The 16,315-nt window shown below is 38.4% G+C and overlaps 1 long non-coding RNA gene across 2 annotated transcripts in view; it reads right to left on the minus strand.

The window, feature by feature from the left end:
- Window positions 1-15,881, minus strand: part of LOC119144871 — a 37,392-nt gene extending 21,511 nt beyond the window's left edge. For both annotated transcript variants that reach the window (XR_005103238.1, XR_005103239.1), the window contains exons 1-3: window positions 15,029-15,881; window positions 8,698-8,900; window positions 485-544 (exon numbers count right to left, since the gene is read on the minus strand). This is a non-coding gene — a long non-coding RNA (uncharacterized LOC119144871). The remainder of the gene's footprint in view (window positions 1-484; window positions 545-8,697; window positions 8,901-15,028) is intronic.
- Window positions 15,882-16,315: the final 434 nt, after the last annotated feature.

Here is a 16,315-nt window from a genome sequence, read left to right on the forward strand (position 1 = left end):
CTGTCGTGCAGCCCCATGACAAAATCCTCTATATTAATATGGACAGCTTATAAATGCTAGGATGAAATAAAAACCTTCAGACTAGCGTCAGCACTTCCTTAGAAACTACAGTCAAACAAGCACAAAATTTACATCTAGAAACAGATTTTTTTTCATTCTTTTGCTCATTAAGTACTTGTTTGTTCCAGTTAACAATCAAAAAAAATCAAGCATTGACCTAATTCTAAAATCAAACTGAGTTAATATCAGGAGTAGATGACATATATTTCTCTTTTAGCACTAGTCAATTTAAACATCAGTCATACAAGAACAGATTTACAGCTGAAATGAGTTGCCTTCTCAGAATAAATGAAGCAAGGAAGCCTGTTATTTCCTCACTCAATCTTTTGCATATAGCATATGTATTGTAAGAATAACCCATGTATTTCAAGGTCTGTAGAATTTAAAAGCATCCACATCTTGCAAAAGGAGCCTTAAAACTTACCTCCAGACACTGATTATTCTGGAGCATGAGTCATTTAGGAGTGTCTTAGATAATAACAACCTGCAGAGGGGAAGAAATTTTATTCCACAGTCTAAAGAATTTTTTTAATCTTTTCTAGTATCAAACTTTACGGAACTAGCTCTCCTCCTCATGGTAAATACAGTTTTATGGTGTTAACCTAACAAATATCTTTGACTTCGGAAAAAATGTCATCTATTTCCTTACACTTAGACAAGAAATTACAGTAGAACCAGTTATGTCCCTGAAAGATTAAACATTTCTGAATGCAGCCATTGCATATCATTGCTGTAATTCAGTCACTCACAAATCCTCTCCATCAAGTTACATTAGAAAAAGTGTTAATGTTTCATTTAGAGTTTCATACATTAGTAGAAGAGCAACCAACTTTCTGAAAGAAAAATCAGAGCAATGGGTGTTCAAGAATGTAAGTGAGAATGTTTTTAGTAGATCTTGTGTTCCTCACTGACCAGAACATGAGTAAGAACTTCTGTGTGTCTTTACAAGTTCTTGTCAAGGCTAAGAGTATATTTGTTGTCTCTGTATTATGGGAGATTCTTAATACTCATCTCTCTTGCAGGACTTCTTGAATACTTTTTTCAGCACTTCAAGACTTACACAAGAGATGCTGTATAAGTGGAAAGCATGATGGTGACACCTTTTTTTTAATATCTCAGCAATGATGACTTATTACTACTCTGCATTCAACTTCTTAGCCAAAGCACTTGATAATCTTCTCATTCAATCCTCTATACAGTAAAATTCCTTATTTACAAAAATAAAAGACTTATTCTGATTAAATTGTCTCCCTTTAAACAAAGATGAATAATTTTCGCTGTGGGTCTTCAACACTTAGCTGAAATATAACCAAACAGATGTCAAGAAATGGTAAGAAGCATCTTAAGAAGCTACTTAAATTATGAGTGGCTTTGTGTAGTTTTAAAATTTGCATCTTTTCCATTCTGAGTGGCAACAGAATGGAGACTTATTCTTGTTGCATGGATATGTTGTAACCAATAGATTTTTCACAGGGCTGTCCAAAGGAAAAATTAAAAATTAATTAATTAAAAGCTTTATGGAAGACAAAGCCTAAAATAGGATCACCAATTGTTGCAGCTACATTACTCCACATCATGAGCAATGGTGGCCTAAGAACCGGAAGAGACCTTGTTCTATACCACTGCAGAACAGAAAACCTTTTAGCTGTAATGCCCTTGGCTAGCTGTGATGGTCAGATATATACATTCTGTCTTACACAGAGGAGTTGAAGCCATGCCTGGCATTTTTATTTGTTACTACAAAACAAAAAATCAATGATAATGGTTTTTAATACTCTCTCAACTGTCACTTCAGGGCAGGGACTGCTTTTGTGCTTACAGGACACCTAATAAAACAGGGCCACAATTTAATTAAAAGGTCAAAGAGCTTTTAAAATTGAAATAACAAAAAAGAACTGCTATAGTAATATATTCCACAGAACCAGCCTGCAAACCCTGAAGAACCTGGCTAGAATGGCTGAGCCATTACAGAGCAGGTGATAATTATCTTCTTGTGTATGCCAATGTCACATTAGGACTTAGAGCAAATCTTCTTGCTGCAGCTTTAGCTCAATATTTCTTTACCGATTTACCATGGACAGAGAGAACAGATCATTCTTTTTCTTTCTGAAGCAGCCTTTTATGTACTTGAAGACTGTTAATTTAGCTCTGTTCAGTCTTCTGCTTTTTACTCTCAGTAATACCAATTCACTCGGTCTTTCTTTGAAGGTCATGTGTTGTAGACTTCTGGTCATTCTCATTGCTACCCCCCAATACACATCTAAAGTGTGCAAAGCTATCTTCTTGACCTAGAAGGAATATTGCAACATACTGTTAAACACAGGTTTCCAGAAAGCTGATAAAATATATCCTGTTAAAAAGCTGAGTGGCAAATAAAAGTAGGCAAAAACCCAGGAATGATAGTCCATAGCAGTGCCTAGAGCACTGTTTGCTAATGTTAACATAATAATAAGTGTATGTTTGTGTGAGAACTGGCAGGTAAACATACTGTCTGCTATGAAGACTTTCAAACCTCCTGGGGGCAGTGAAGATAAACCAACACTCTACCCCGAAAAGCAGACTCCAGCCAATTCAGTTTAATAAGCAGATCTCATCTCTCCAGTGCTGCATCAGTTCAGTACCCAGCATAATAAAATGAGTCATCCCATCATCTCTTCCTACTTCCAATGCTGTCAGCAAATTGCAACAGCTTAAGTAGCTCAGGAAAAAGTCTCTTTCTGCTGTTTCCTAAACTTAACCCATTTAGAATCCATGTGTTACGGTACAAGAGTATAAACTGAAGGCTTCCTAGCAATATTTCAGTGAATAATCGAGGGAATTACTGCTGTTTCCAAGAGAAGAAAATGTGAAACAAGTTTAACGAAATAAAATGAGCCTGGAGAGGGTTAATAACAGCCATTCCAGAGAGACTGCAAGTAATTTTACAAAGAATATTGTTGATTGCATGCCTACTGGACAAGTTAATACAGTGAAAAATGTCTGAGGAGAGGAAATGAATGGAAGATTGAGACTCTTTTTATATTCAAAAAAACCCCTGTATCATAGTGAAAAAACAGCATGCTAGTCTGCTTTCAAATGTGTAATCAGCTCATTTTGGTTTGTTGATGATAGGGAGGTAAGTGGATAGCCAAATTCAGGTTAGCACAAGTGACTGTGAAGTGATTAATACTTAAGATACCTGAGGCAGAGTAAGTAGAAGTGCAAGATGTAATTAAGAAAATAAAGAACATGAATAGTAATGCTTTTCACACCTGGTGAGAAAGGGCGCATTGTTGACATGGTGTGATAGCTACAGATGGTAACTGAAGTGGGAAATGTGTGAGAGGTAGTGACAAAATACAAGGATTTGTAGGACTCTTCTGAAGAAGACCTGATTTTCAAAGATGTTTTCAAGTCAGGAGTATACAACCCTGTAAGTCAATTGGAGAAGGTGGGAGATGAAATTTTGTTTGTTAATTACAAATATGCTAACGGTGGCAAATAGGAACTCACTAGTTACTTAATCAGAGTGTCATTGCTCTACTATAAGCCTTACTTAAGACTACGTTAGGTAGTTCTCTTGTCTTAAAAATTAATTAGCAGTAAACTTTAACTTCTCTCACACTTCACAATTTAGGCAGATGTTTATTGAAGTAGGTAAATAAACTGAAATAATGAGCACATTTAATTAGGAATTTAAATTGTCTGAGAAGTTATATCCTAAGCTGCCTAGAACATGAACCAAACAGAAGGAAACGGTTTACGTGTAACACCTATCAATGCATGCGATGATGCAATGTATATATACTATCAAGTAACATTTGGGGTTCCATATTCACCATGTCTCCACGATTCCACTTCAGTTTTGATTGCCTAGTAGTTACAAGTTATTAAATAACAAACTGAGGAACAAAAAAATGCATAAATGCCTACTAAAGATGTTTACATTAGAAGAAAAGGCTGTGACCTTTTTGCTGTTTATAAAGGATCAAGCAACAACTTGATAAAGCAGTAGCCACTGCTTTCAAGTCTGAGGTTGGTGGCATTAAGTAAGGTCTCCAGACAGCAACCTGTCCAAAAAAAAATATCTGGTATAACACAGTCTCCTTCAGCAGTGCTTCCGCCACCATCTCAATTAGCCATCGTCTCAATTATCTACCTCATGTATTACTGCGTCTGACAAGCAAGCAGCCCCGAAGCACAGACCACAGTCCCTGCTTCCTCTTTCATTTTCCAAGTAACAATTAGACCTAGATATGATAGAATAGGATGTGGTGGATGTTCCCTTCTCAAGGGAGGGGTTACATGCCTCAGAGGAGCAAAAATATCCAATTGAAATCATGAAACTTGAATCCATTTTTTCCTGAAAAGTGAGTATTTTGGTATTTTCATGGACTATCTGCTCCTTCACACAGAATTCTTAATATCAGTCTCTCAGCCTTGACCATACAGCAAGTCATGCTTCCATTTGCTCCTGGCTGCAGAGCACATATCAACTCAGGAACAAGAAACATGTACTTCTTGGAAAAAACATGCTTCGGGCATGCAGTGGCTGCTGCACTCTTGCAGCACTTTTAACTACCTCTGTTTGTACCTCTGGGAAGATCTTACCTACACCACATGCTCTGCTGTGGAGGCAGAAACTAACCGCTAGGGTCTAACCCTTTTCTCAGTAAATCAAAATGGCAACATTCAGCTCTATTCCTTTTACAACTCAGAGTGAAGTTATCTTGCAGCAAAACCAAGCAAAGACTTTGGAGTAAGGAAATCAAGAGCTGCTATACTATGTGATTGGGGAAAGAAGAAGAGATTTTCAGGAGACAAAGGCTAAGTAAAAAAAAAATCAGATAGCAAGACAATGTCAGTATTTTTTGGTTTATTTCAATATGGGAATTTAAACTGATGACTTCCTGGGCTGCAGATTAAAAGCTTATAGAGGATGCAGATAATCTTTCATGCAGAGGATGTTGGAGGCTTGGAATTCACTTTTTGGTATTTGACATACCAGTTTTAATCCTCATGTTAGCTCTTGGGAACTCTCTGACCAAAGGTAAATAGCCAGCTTGTCTCTTAATAAGCATGAGGATAACAATTTACAATAACCTTAGGTTTGTGTGGAAGGGATGCTACATAAAGTATCTGTGCCATTTTCTGGATGGGACACTGGAGATTTAAATAAGTTTTACTAAATGAAACTAAACAAATGTTTTTATCAAACTATAAAATTAGTTAAATAAGTTCAGCATACTCAGATAACTTTCCTAATCCATCATACACTAGAAATTATTTTTCTGCTTAGCTAAATCTGCATTTACATGTTCCAGGTACCAACCTCAGCAGCAAATAGGTATTCTATTTCTACTACATAAATGACCACTTTCATTTTGCACATATCAAAATACTTTTCCCAGTAGTTTAAGAATACTCTAGCGCCAATTTTTATTAAGAGACTTATTTCATATAGGAAATGCATTCAAGCATGAATGTAACCTACCCTGTAACTGCTGTAAACTAGTATGAACATCCTAAAAATATTTAGTCCCCACTTATTCAAAATCAGCTCTTAAAATGACACTGTTCATAAATACTTTCAATATTGGATTTCTGGCTCTATACAGATTCAATAAATTAATTAAAAACTTAATCTACCACCATTGCTAGTGATGAAACATAAACTGGATGGTAAATGAGTGAACCATATTGGTGTCTTTTCCATAGGAAATACAAAAACCTATCTTGATTTTGATAAATAAATCACTGTTAGTTACAGTATGGCTGTAGCTGTGTGGCTTGCAACACTAGAGAAATAAAAACTCTAGAGTTTTGCCTAACAAGGTGGTTTATCCACCAGTTGTACGTGGCTTAGAAAGGAAAGACCTTGGTTTTCTCCCTTTCCTCACAGATATATAGATCTTTACTGTCTGGTTGGTCTGCATTGGAGTCTAGTGGTCTCCACTCGTTTGACCTGGACAGCAGTGGCCCCAAGAACGAACATGCTCATAAACCCTCTGTTATGAGCATATTATACCACTAGATTTTTAAGCAGGACTTGAAACTGTTTTGTACAAAAAAAATGAAGGTCCAGAGCAGCCACTATTTAGCTGAATCCCCACTCACTTCAGGAAGATGAAATTCAGCAAGGACATAGTAAGAATTACCAGAAATCTGTATTAGAGGCAAACCCATTGAAATTACATTCTTGCTGCCTTTATAGTAGGAATCAAGTAAACAAGATAGAAATTGTGTAGATAAAAGTATTACTTTCAATCTGAAAGTTGGTGACTATGATCTGTAATTGCTAATAACTTTTAAAATGTATGCCCGTATTCTTTTTAAGGACTAAGGTTAACAATAGTTTCTAGTATTTCTTGCTTCCTATTCTTTCACCAATTAGTAACTGCAAGACATCTCTTTAATTTTAATTGGCCAAAAAGTAAACCGTGAAGATTGATCACCAAATACTTTTTCCAGACTTTAAGATAAGTAGGGTTAAGAAACAGAAGGAAAATTAAATAAGAGGAGCAATGTTTAATGCCTTTGGCATTATTTCTTTTAGTTAGTGGTGAATGCTAAGTGATGTTTCAAACTGAGATCACAGTTGAGCAGACAGAAAGGAAAATATCATTTTGTCTGTGAAGTTCTCAGAAAGATGAACCTGTCAAGAGGTAGAGAAATAGGTCACATGAAAGTTAATGGAAAGTAATAAATGGAATACATTGTGCCACAACGCTTCATCTCAATTAAAAGTTCACATGCTGAATGCCATTTAAATTGACATGTACCCAGCTCTTATCAGCTTGCTTATTTATAGTCTTTGCATTTACAAAGGCTGTTTATTCCACTGGGTGGTCTCTGGAATCCTCCTGTTGCATTTCTTAGTCAAGAATAATTGAAGTGTAAAGTAGCGAAATGCCAAGATTCATAGGAAAATGTTTCATGGGAGAATGTTTCTCTATTACAGATGTTCAGGTGCCTCAGAATAAACTGGTGTTAGAGAAAGAGTGGGGTTTTTTTTCTAGCAGTGTCCAGCACTAGACTGACATGAACTAACCATTATTCTTTGAATGCAGTATCATCATCACTTTAAGAGGCAACTCCAACACCGCCTTTTTACAGTTCAAGACAAAAAAGAGTGGTTTGGAAGGCAATCCAGAGAACATGTCATAGCTGAATGACATGCCACACTGCTGCACCTCAGCTTCCCACACAGAGGTGTGATGAGAATAATGGACTTGCTGAAAGAGCTATAAAAAGCTGACTGGGGGGTTACAGCTTTATCCTTGCATGACGTTGTTGCAAGAGGTGGATAATAGTTTATAGGGATTACTTGAGCCACTTGTAGATGAGATAAAGCTTTGTAGCTTTTGTATGGGAGAGACGTCTTAAAGCTGAAGGTGAGACACAGAAAGATACTATAGGTACTACTAAAACTGGGAACATGACTGCAGCACGCTGAGGAGAAAAATGTTAGGCGTCAGAAGGGTGCATATTTTAAGTTGCATGTGAACTCTTGCTCTCTAGGTCAGATGTCTGACTTAGAGCTCCATCTTTAAGTACTTTATCCCTCTTCTTAGGTTAAATGCTTCACTAAACTCACTTGTCTCAGGGTGATAGTGGGAGATATTGTCTACATAATTGCTTGCTAGTCCTTGAACTTGCTCAGGAAATGAGAGCTCTGGTGTGTAGCCCTCTTTCAGTGCCAAGATCTCAACCATATTTCCTCCAACTCCACGGGAAATGCCTGCATCGTATAAGATTTGGGGAGCACCTTTCACCTCCTGTTATAGCTGTGCCACTGAGCTGCCTAGACTGCCAGAGGCAGCTAGCAAGAGGGAGCCTGGCATTGCAGGAATGGTCCACCGCTACAACATGGAAGGGATGAGTATGGATCTCTGTTTTGTGATGAACAAATGGATGCCAGAGTGCCACAAGCACACTGAATAGAACAGAAACACGGGATGTTTGGTAGCTTTACTAGCTGAGAGCAGAACTGAGACAGGCACGGATCACTTCCTTGCTCAGACTGGGAGGCTAGTGTGCATGTGCAGAAGCCTACACACGGTCACCAAACACTTCCACTGCCACAGTGTTAATAGGATGCTTCATTTCAGGCAAAGATGTTTCTTAATTAAATGTAATTAAATTAAAAAAATCTCACAGGGCTTTTTTTCTGGTTTTTTTCTGGTTGTTTCGTTTTGGTTTGTTTTCTTCTGAATCATAGCCCTGACAGAGTAGTGATTTTGGAACAAAGACTGCATCAAACCTACAAGTCAGCAGGTAGATGGGCATGGTGGGAGTCTGGACTATGTGGGAGACATTCATTATAGCCCTCTTTGGGGGAACACAGTGCCTTTCAGCAGCTAAGAGCAAAACAAAACCCAAGAGATATTCAGTGAAAGAAATACAAGCTCACAGTGCTGTGGCTCCTGTTTGCAACAGTTCCAAGATCTGCACTGCTCTGACAGTCAGGCTGGCCAATATAAAAGTCAGGAATAGGAGAAAAAACCTCTTACAACTTGTACAATTGCACAAGTATGCAGACGTCTTTTCAGAGAGTTTATAAATGAAAAGGAGAACTGTTCATCCTTAGCTTACAAACACGTAAATGTGCACTGCTACCATGCAAATCAAAGTATCTGTGATTTGAAAAAATCATACCTGTGTCTGAAGGTCTGATCCTGAATTGGCTGCTTACATTTAATTCTCCCAAGCTGTATGTGTTCTAATGTCCTGAGCACTAAGGATTTTGCACTGAATTCTTGCTGATTCTTATTTGTTCAGTGTAGTTGAGAAACTGAGCACTTTGGGTAGCTGTCTCCCCTCCTCACCCAAAGCCTTAGGCTTATTCTGCTGTCAAAAGTCTGAAAAAGAATGCGTCAAGGGTTATATTTAAAATGCTTTTAAGTGGAATTTGTACTCGGTTAATATTTAAGTACTCCCTACAATGCATGCAATAAAATGGAAGTATGCTTTGGAAGGCTCTGATTGAATGTGCATGTCAGCTGGTGCTCTGCTAGCCTGATGCAATTTGATTTTGATATAATGTAATAGAGCACAGTGATGAAAACCAGCAATCCTAATAAGGCTCCTCTTTTCACAGCTTATTTATTTTTCGCCAGCGAGGCAGGTGCCTCTCTATCTCTCTCTCGCTTTCAGAGCATGTAATCAAAATAATTAGCTAATACAATTTTTCTTTGTGTCATAATTAAATGAAATCTAAGTAACAGACTATTACTTTCATATTGCAAAACCATAGGGTCAAATTTTCAACTAGTATATACTGGCAGCATGGATGTCAGCTGAACAAAGAAAAAACCTTGCAGCAACAACCTTACTCAACAGGAAAGAAATGGACTAACGGGACCTGACTGCCCTGTAGGTGCCCAGAAGATGGCTGGCTGTGTTCCATGCTGTTTCAGTTGCCTGCTCTTTAGCATCTAGGCAGATTAGACTGTGCTGTGACTTTTGTAAGGTGGAAAATTGTATGAAGCTACCAAATTCATTTCTGTGTGATTCTGGTTTTGAACACAGGTTTCTAGGGTGGAAAGGCTAATGCATTAACCGATCACATCAAGCACATCTCATTATGCAAAAGATAATGTTAACACACTCCATTTCCTACATTTTTAAGGATCTGATGCTTTCAGGGACTTTTTTTCTCCTCATGCTAATTGTACTCTCTGCACCTTTTATCTAATTTAACATGTAGTTTGTGTCAAAAAACTTCTTGGAACAAAACAACAATCAGGCTTTCATGCAATCACAGATCCTCTAGGAACCAAGAAAAGTAAGCTGTGGCAGAACAGAAGAGGATGCTATTCTCAGTCCCAGTGGGCAGCAAAGCTAAGCAAATGAGAGTGACGTGCTGACTTGAGTATGTTCGGTCTTGGAAGAAAAATGCTTTTTTACTTTAGAAGTGTATGCAATTATCCTTTTTCTCTCCCAGCCACATGCATACACATCTGGTGCTAATTCTGGCCTTTACAGGATGCTTTTTATGTCACTGTGGGGAAAAAAAGCTGTAAGTGTTCTGAACAAGCATAAAAGTGCTAAGCCATCATCATAGAGAATAGTCTGCAACACTCTAGCCTCACAGATTTTAAAGGATGTATCCAATATCTTGTCTGAAGTATGCTGTCCTGAACCAGCTGAGATGGCTGGCAGTGACAACTTCTTTTCCCATCCTGCATAGGGATGCAGGAAGAAGTGTAGGGAACCTTGATGAAATCTGTTGCTGACATTTAAATAAATTAATGACGTACTCTGTATACAAACAAGAGAAGCTGATGTTTCAGCAGTGATGGGCCTGATTAGTTTTTAATTATGATGAAGCCGACATTTTAGTGGTTTGTGTTGAGCTTTTTAAGCCAAAATTTCAGTGAGTCTGCTCATGTGGAAACATGTTTTTATTGATACATCAGCTATGTGAAGGTCTGTACATACTGGCTAAATCTAAATTGTGCACCAAAGACATGCTCCTGATTGTCCCAACAGCAGGCTTCATTTAGGGAGCAAATGCAACTCCCTTCACACCTACACACCTGTTTCCTTCCCAAATAAACAACAAATCTATAGGTGGACAGGAAATGGTGTGCATTTGGTTCTCTCCCAGACAAGTCACAAAATGTCTAGCAGCTTTATACACAGGAGTTGAGAAGTGCCTCTGGCTCAGTTAATTTAGACATAGCCACTGCCATTTTCCTGTCTGCTGCACTTCCAGTGAAGGGGAGTCTCTGTCCTGTGATGGTAGGTAGCTATGAGGTAGCTGCTATTTTATGAGAGCAATTGATGCAACATATTAAGAGAGCAATTTTAAGATGGATACATTACTGCTATTCTTCTTGATCTGTTGCTTTTCTAGCTAGAAATATAATAATGTTGTCAGTCTGAAAGAGTGGACACTTTTTGTATACAGAAAAAAATAATCTGTTTCCATATAGTAAAGCGAAAGTGCAAATGTTCAACTCTGCCTGGTAGCTTCAAGGAAATTATTGAAATTCGTATTTATGATGCTGTGAAGACGTGGTATTAGGAAAGCATTAGTCTTGACCAAGACTATAGAGAATCAATTCACATGTCATTCTTAAAGCTTAAGTGACTATTAAAATGCAGATAATTTGTCTGAGTTGGTGAAGTAATCTCAAGCCCTCGAAGGGGAGATGTTAAGCCAATTAAGCAGACAGGTGTAAGTTGCGCAGAAGCCAACAAAAAGATAATGTTATTCTCTTATTCCTCTTGCCACTCAAATGTTGCTTGCAGCCCCTCAAAAATGGCACAGACTTACTAGATCATTAATGTACTATTAGTGCTTATTTTTACTAAATGGCAGTTGATAATGTGGGATCTTACGGGTTTATTTCTTCATTACATCAAGTAAAGGTTCTGCAATGAGAAAATTGCCAATTTACTTTCCTGTCTGGAGGTAGGTGAGAAATATTTTTCCTCTCCTCTTGAATACAAAAATCTCAAAATTGTTCCCATCACATAAAAAGACACCTAAAAACTCACACTAAGACATGTGATAGGGCAGAGACATGTTTCAATCCCACTGTGATTAACTCTAACTAAAAAGGTATTTATGTTTTCAACGTGTATGTTTTCTTAAGCTTAACATCCATGAATGTTGACACACGTTAAGGATATTTAGTGTCGTACTTGGAGACTGCTCCCATAGGGGATTTTGGTTAGAAGTTGAAACAAAGTATATTTTGTAGGTAGTTAAATGTCCCCCTATTTTAAAGACATGATAAAATGTGACACCTTTGGAATCAGCAACTTGTGTTTTGTTCAGCTCAGGTGAGGATAGTTGCATCTTACAAAATTCTAAAGTAACAAGAGCAATGAAACCTGATTTCCTAAGGCTGTCTCTTGTGGCTGGATTCGCTGGCACCTCACAGCGTTAGCTCCAGCTGATGCTCTTCCCACTTGGAGTGCTTGTAATGTACAGACTCCTGCGTGCCTCGTAAGGGTAGAGCTCATGCTACAGTGGGCACTCCCTTTGCAAGGCAGCTGAAGATGCCTCTGCCCCTGGAAATTGTGCTGAACATAATACCTTTGAGACAACGACCTCTTCCAAATTTTGAATCATTCAAACAAATTCATCAGGCACAGATCAGACAGATACAGAGAGGGACACTGTGCGAGTCTTCTTTCCTTCTGAAACTAGTAAAAGGAGCTGCCATGGATGCCCCAGTAGTGTTTACAAGACAGACCCAACTCCATGTCTGCACCTCTCACCAGTTCCTGACGGATGCTAGAGCAATGCCACAAGAAAGTTATTTACAGAGGATAAAAAAAAGAAAAAAGAAAAAAAAAGAATAGAAGCATCCTTAGATCTGTTTGGTACCATTCCAATTTTCCCTCTCCCTAGCAGTAGAATGGTACATCGCTAGCTGACACTGGCTCAGTCTTGCTCTCAAACCCTGCAGGAGAATACACTGATGTTTGAATGGTGTTAACACATCCTGTTCTTTCCCGGCACGTCACCTTCATAACTGAGAGAAGGATCCCTTTACTTCTCACACTGAAATACTCGAACACACATAGCATTTAAAATGTAGTATTAATTTGCTTTGGTTGCATATTGCAGTTGATTTAGTACACAGAGAACAGTACTTGTGTGAGTAAATCACAAATGATGTGACAGATATTTTTTAACAGTACCATGTAAGAGTGTGTCAAATATTCTTCTTCTTTTACAGTGCATTAAAAGAAATCTTACCCTTGAACTGCTGAGAAAATAATTTATCCTAATTTTTTTTAAAGTCTGATTCAGTCCTCTTAACATAATTTCCTGAGCTTTGAACTCATTGAGTCTTCTAATAATGTCCTTAAATGAGGGAAGGAGGTAATTTTCTCTCTCACTGCCTTTAGGGGATCATCAATCATGGATCACTCATAAGTGTTAGCATTGCACCATGGCTGCCTTTTTCTTTTTTCTTTTTTTTTTTTTTTTTAAGAAGCCTAATCATGCATGGAGAAAGTGCTGTAGAGTAAAAGTTTCCATTTATAAATTGCAGTCTTTGTGCAGAATTGCTGTACCTCCTGCAAGGCAATTTTAGTATAAAGCCCTACAGTGATTCAGATCCCTAGCTACAATATTTTTTTTTTATAACCTTTCCTTCACCCACTGCCACAACACATTTTTGTAACAAGCAAATTCCATGGATGTTATAAGGACAGATTTATAAATAAGTTGTACTGTGATACTGTCACAGAAGATGTGCTTATTAAGCCAAGGGATGATGCAAGTATTGAGCTATCAGAAAAGCCAAGCTACTTTTATTTAAAACCCAAGAAATAAGCACCAAGATATTAAGAAGTGGTTTGACTGAGCACTTACTCTCAAACATTTGCATATTCAGTTAATTTCAGTATTAAACCACTGTCAAATTATCATACTAGTCTTTTCCATTTGAAAAGCAGATTAGATCACACAAAATGTGATGGTCTTCATCTAAGCCCTCAACTGAATTTTCCCACATTACAAAAATCAGTATTTGCTTTTCCAAAAAGAATTGCAATTGGCAGTAGGTGATTAGAAGAAATAAAGTCAGAATACCAACTGTACCCAGTGGCAGTAAAAGTATGCAAGGGAAGAATGAAATTATTTCTGAATATCACTGTTTGTTGAAAATAAAAAGCATTTCCATATTAGACATTACTTCTTTCAGGAAAATAAATTGAAGATGGAACAAAACACCCCTAGTGCATTCCTGCTTATTTATAAAGTTCTGTTTCCAGAATACACCACTGCACAGCGACAGACAGCATCTGCTCACTACTCCAAGGTCCCACAGCACGATGTGCTTGTTCAGGATTACAGTCCCAAGGACTGTTCTCCGCCTCTTTCACCCACTCTTTCCACTTTCTTCTTCCGTTACTTTCACGTACCTTTCCGTTCAAACCACACTCTCTGAACTCCATTCACTCCTGCAATATGCATTTCTAAATGGCTTTATGCAAAACTTTTCTGCGGGCAGCTGCATGCCCATGTTTTGGCACAGGAGATGTTATTGTTTCATAAAGATGCTTATTTGTTTCTAAACGCTTGCGGAAAAGGAACACATCTTTTCACACTATGGTTTCATTACACTTTAAACCAGTCTTCCATGAGGTATATATAGTAGCAGCAGCAGGGAGCATCCTACACTTGAGGCTAGCAGTCTCACAGAAATACTGTGCAAATATGACTTTACTGCTTTCTCTTCTTTCATACAAGACTTGAATAACTGGCACTGCCTCATGCCTGTCAAAAGACTGCTCTGTAAATCCATTCCAAACAAAAAGGAAAATGTAAGTAAAATGCACATGTTCACCAAGTCTGTTTTTTCACCTTTTGAACTCTAGAACAGCTTTTTAAAGCAATCAGCTCTAAGTGCAAACGATACCCTGCTGCCACTTAGCCTCCTTTCCCAAGAAACCCATTTGCAAAGTATTATTTGTTTATTTCTCTCAGGACAGAAATAAGCATTAAACATGGGAAAGTTAATACACTTCATAATGATAAACCAGGGGTTTAAATGAGCACAAAAACTTGCTGAGGCAAAGCCTTTACAATTATTTTAAAGCTCTAATAGGATTCCTTGCATGCATTTGAAACATATATGCACACAAAGCACTGACCCAGGACATTGTCACTGCTGTTTCTGTTATCATTATGACTTTGCAAGCTGTGTCTTATTAATGAGCATTCAGTGCAGTGCTTTACCTATTGTGGGAACCGCTGTATCTTTGACGTGTCCCTCCTTTTCCTGAGAACTCTCCCCTAATTAATATGAAACTGCTGCAAAATAAGGTAATAGTACACATAACAGAAGCAGCCCAGAGCAGATCTGCATATTTGCAAGACAGTCCAGCATAACACAGAATGATACCTGTGCTACCTGAATGACCAGCAGCAATCCAGCATGGGCCAAGTGTGGTACCTCCCCATGCAAAGAAGGGAGACATTGCATTACCCCTGCCAGCATTAAGTAAGAAGACTCACCTCAGGCAGATGGAAAACAAAAGAAGTGAAGAATTATTGTTTTTTAGCATGCAGATATTTGGTGTCCTTTTCCTTTGCAGCCAGCCACCCAATCATGCACATGGAGAGCACACGCAAAATTTTTCCTCCTTGCAGAAAGGAAAGGAGAAGATACAACAGTTGCTGCACCAGGCTAGCGCTATGGAAGCACTTAGCCTGTCCAGGAGAGGAAGGTAGAGGACAGTCAGCAAACACAGTCTTCCTTCTGTAAATAGGTGCCACAAAACTGCACTTACACAGGGTAAGCCTCATTGAAAGGTTAGATGAAGAAGTACTGCAGCAGGTTTTGCCTCCTACTTAATTCTTGTTGATTTAACTTAATTCCTGGGTCCCCAAGGACAGTACAGTTCCCATGGCTCTGTCTTTTCTTATCCCAGAGGCACACATGATGCAATGCTGTATGCATGAACAGTCTGGGCTGGACTGTGCCTTCAGAGGCACAGGCTTTTTTATCTCCTGCAGCACTCTCAGTCTCCCACAGGATAGCTGATGCCACTGGCACTATTAATGCAGTACCTTGCCCAAGTATGTGTTGCTTCCCTAAGAGAGTGCAGGTTAGAGGGGTTTCCTGGAAGCCCTAGTGTATCTGTGCAACTTGAATGCCTGGTCCCATGGAGGGAAGCAATCTGCTGCAGCACACAGACATGATGGGCTTATCACATACGCCTCCTCAGATCCGGATCCTTTTTTCACAGAACTTTCTCAAATCTTCAAATCAAAACTTCATAATTGACCCTGCCAGCCAGAGTTGCAATTCTTCAGGTTTCTTTCTTGTACCTTCGGGGTTTTTTTGGCTCCAAATTAATCTGTCAGGCGAACTAGGATGAAAAGAAAAATAACGTGAGCTGCTTAGCAGGAAACTTTATCCATTTAAAGCAAATCTTCAAATAGTTATTAAAATGCAAGCCTAGCTTTTCTTTTCTTCTGCTGCACAGAAGCAGCCTCACACTATCACCTAGTTACAGAGCAAATTTTTCCCATTCTAATGTTTGTTTTAATGGTCGTTTCAAGTGCAGCATATAACCAGTGAGCAGTTTAATTTTGTGCCTGAGAGCGAGCTCTTATGTGTTAAACTCTCACAGCATGTTCACCGCTAAGCAATACTCAGTTTCTAGCCTCTACCCAAACTCTGATATTCTTTGTTTTTCACATCCACATTCTGGTCTCCATCACACATAACTCTTTTAAGTGGTCTACATATATAAATGCTAGTTGACTACTGCCTAACTTAAAGCTTGTGCACAATTT

The sequence above is a fragment of the Falco rusticolus genome, chromosome 3, assembly GCF_015220075.1.
Source record: "Falco rusticolus isolate bFalRus1 chromosome 3, bFalRus1.pri, whole genome shotgun sequence".
Lineage (NCBI taxonomy): Eukaryota > Metazoa > Chordata > Aves > Falconiformes > Falconidae > Falco > Falco rusticolus.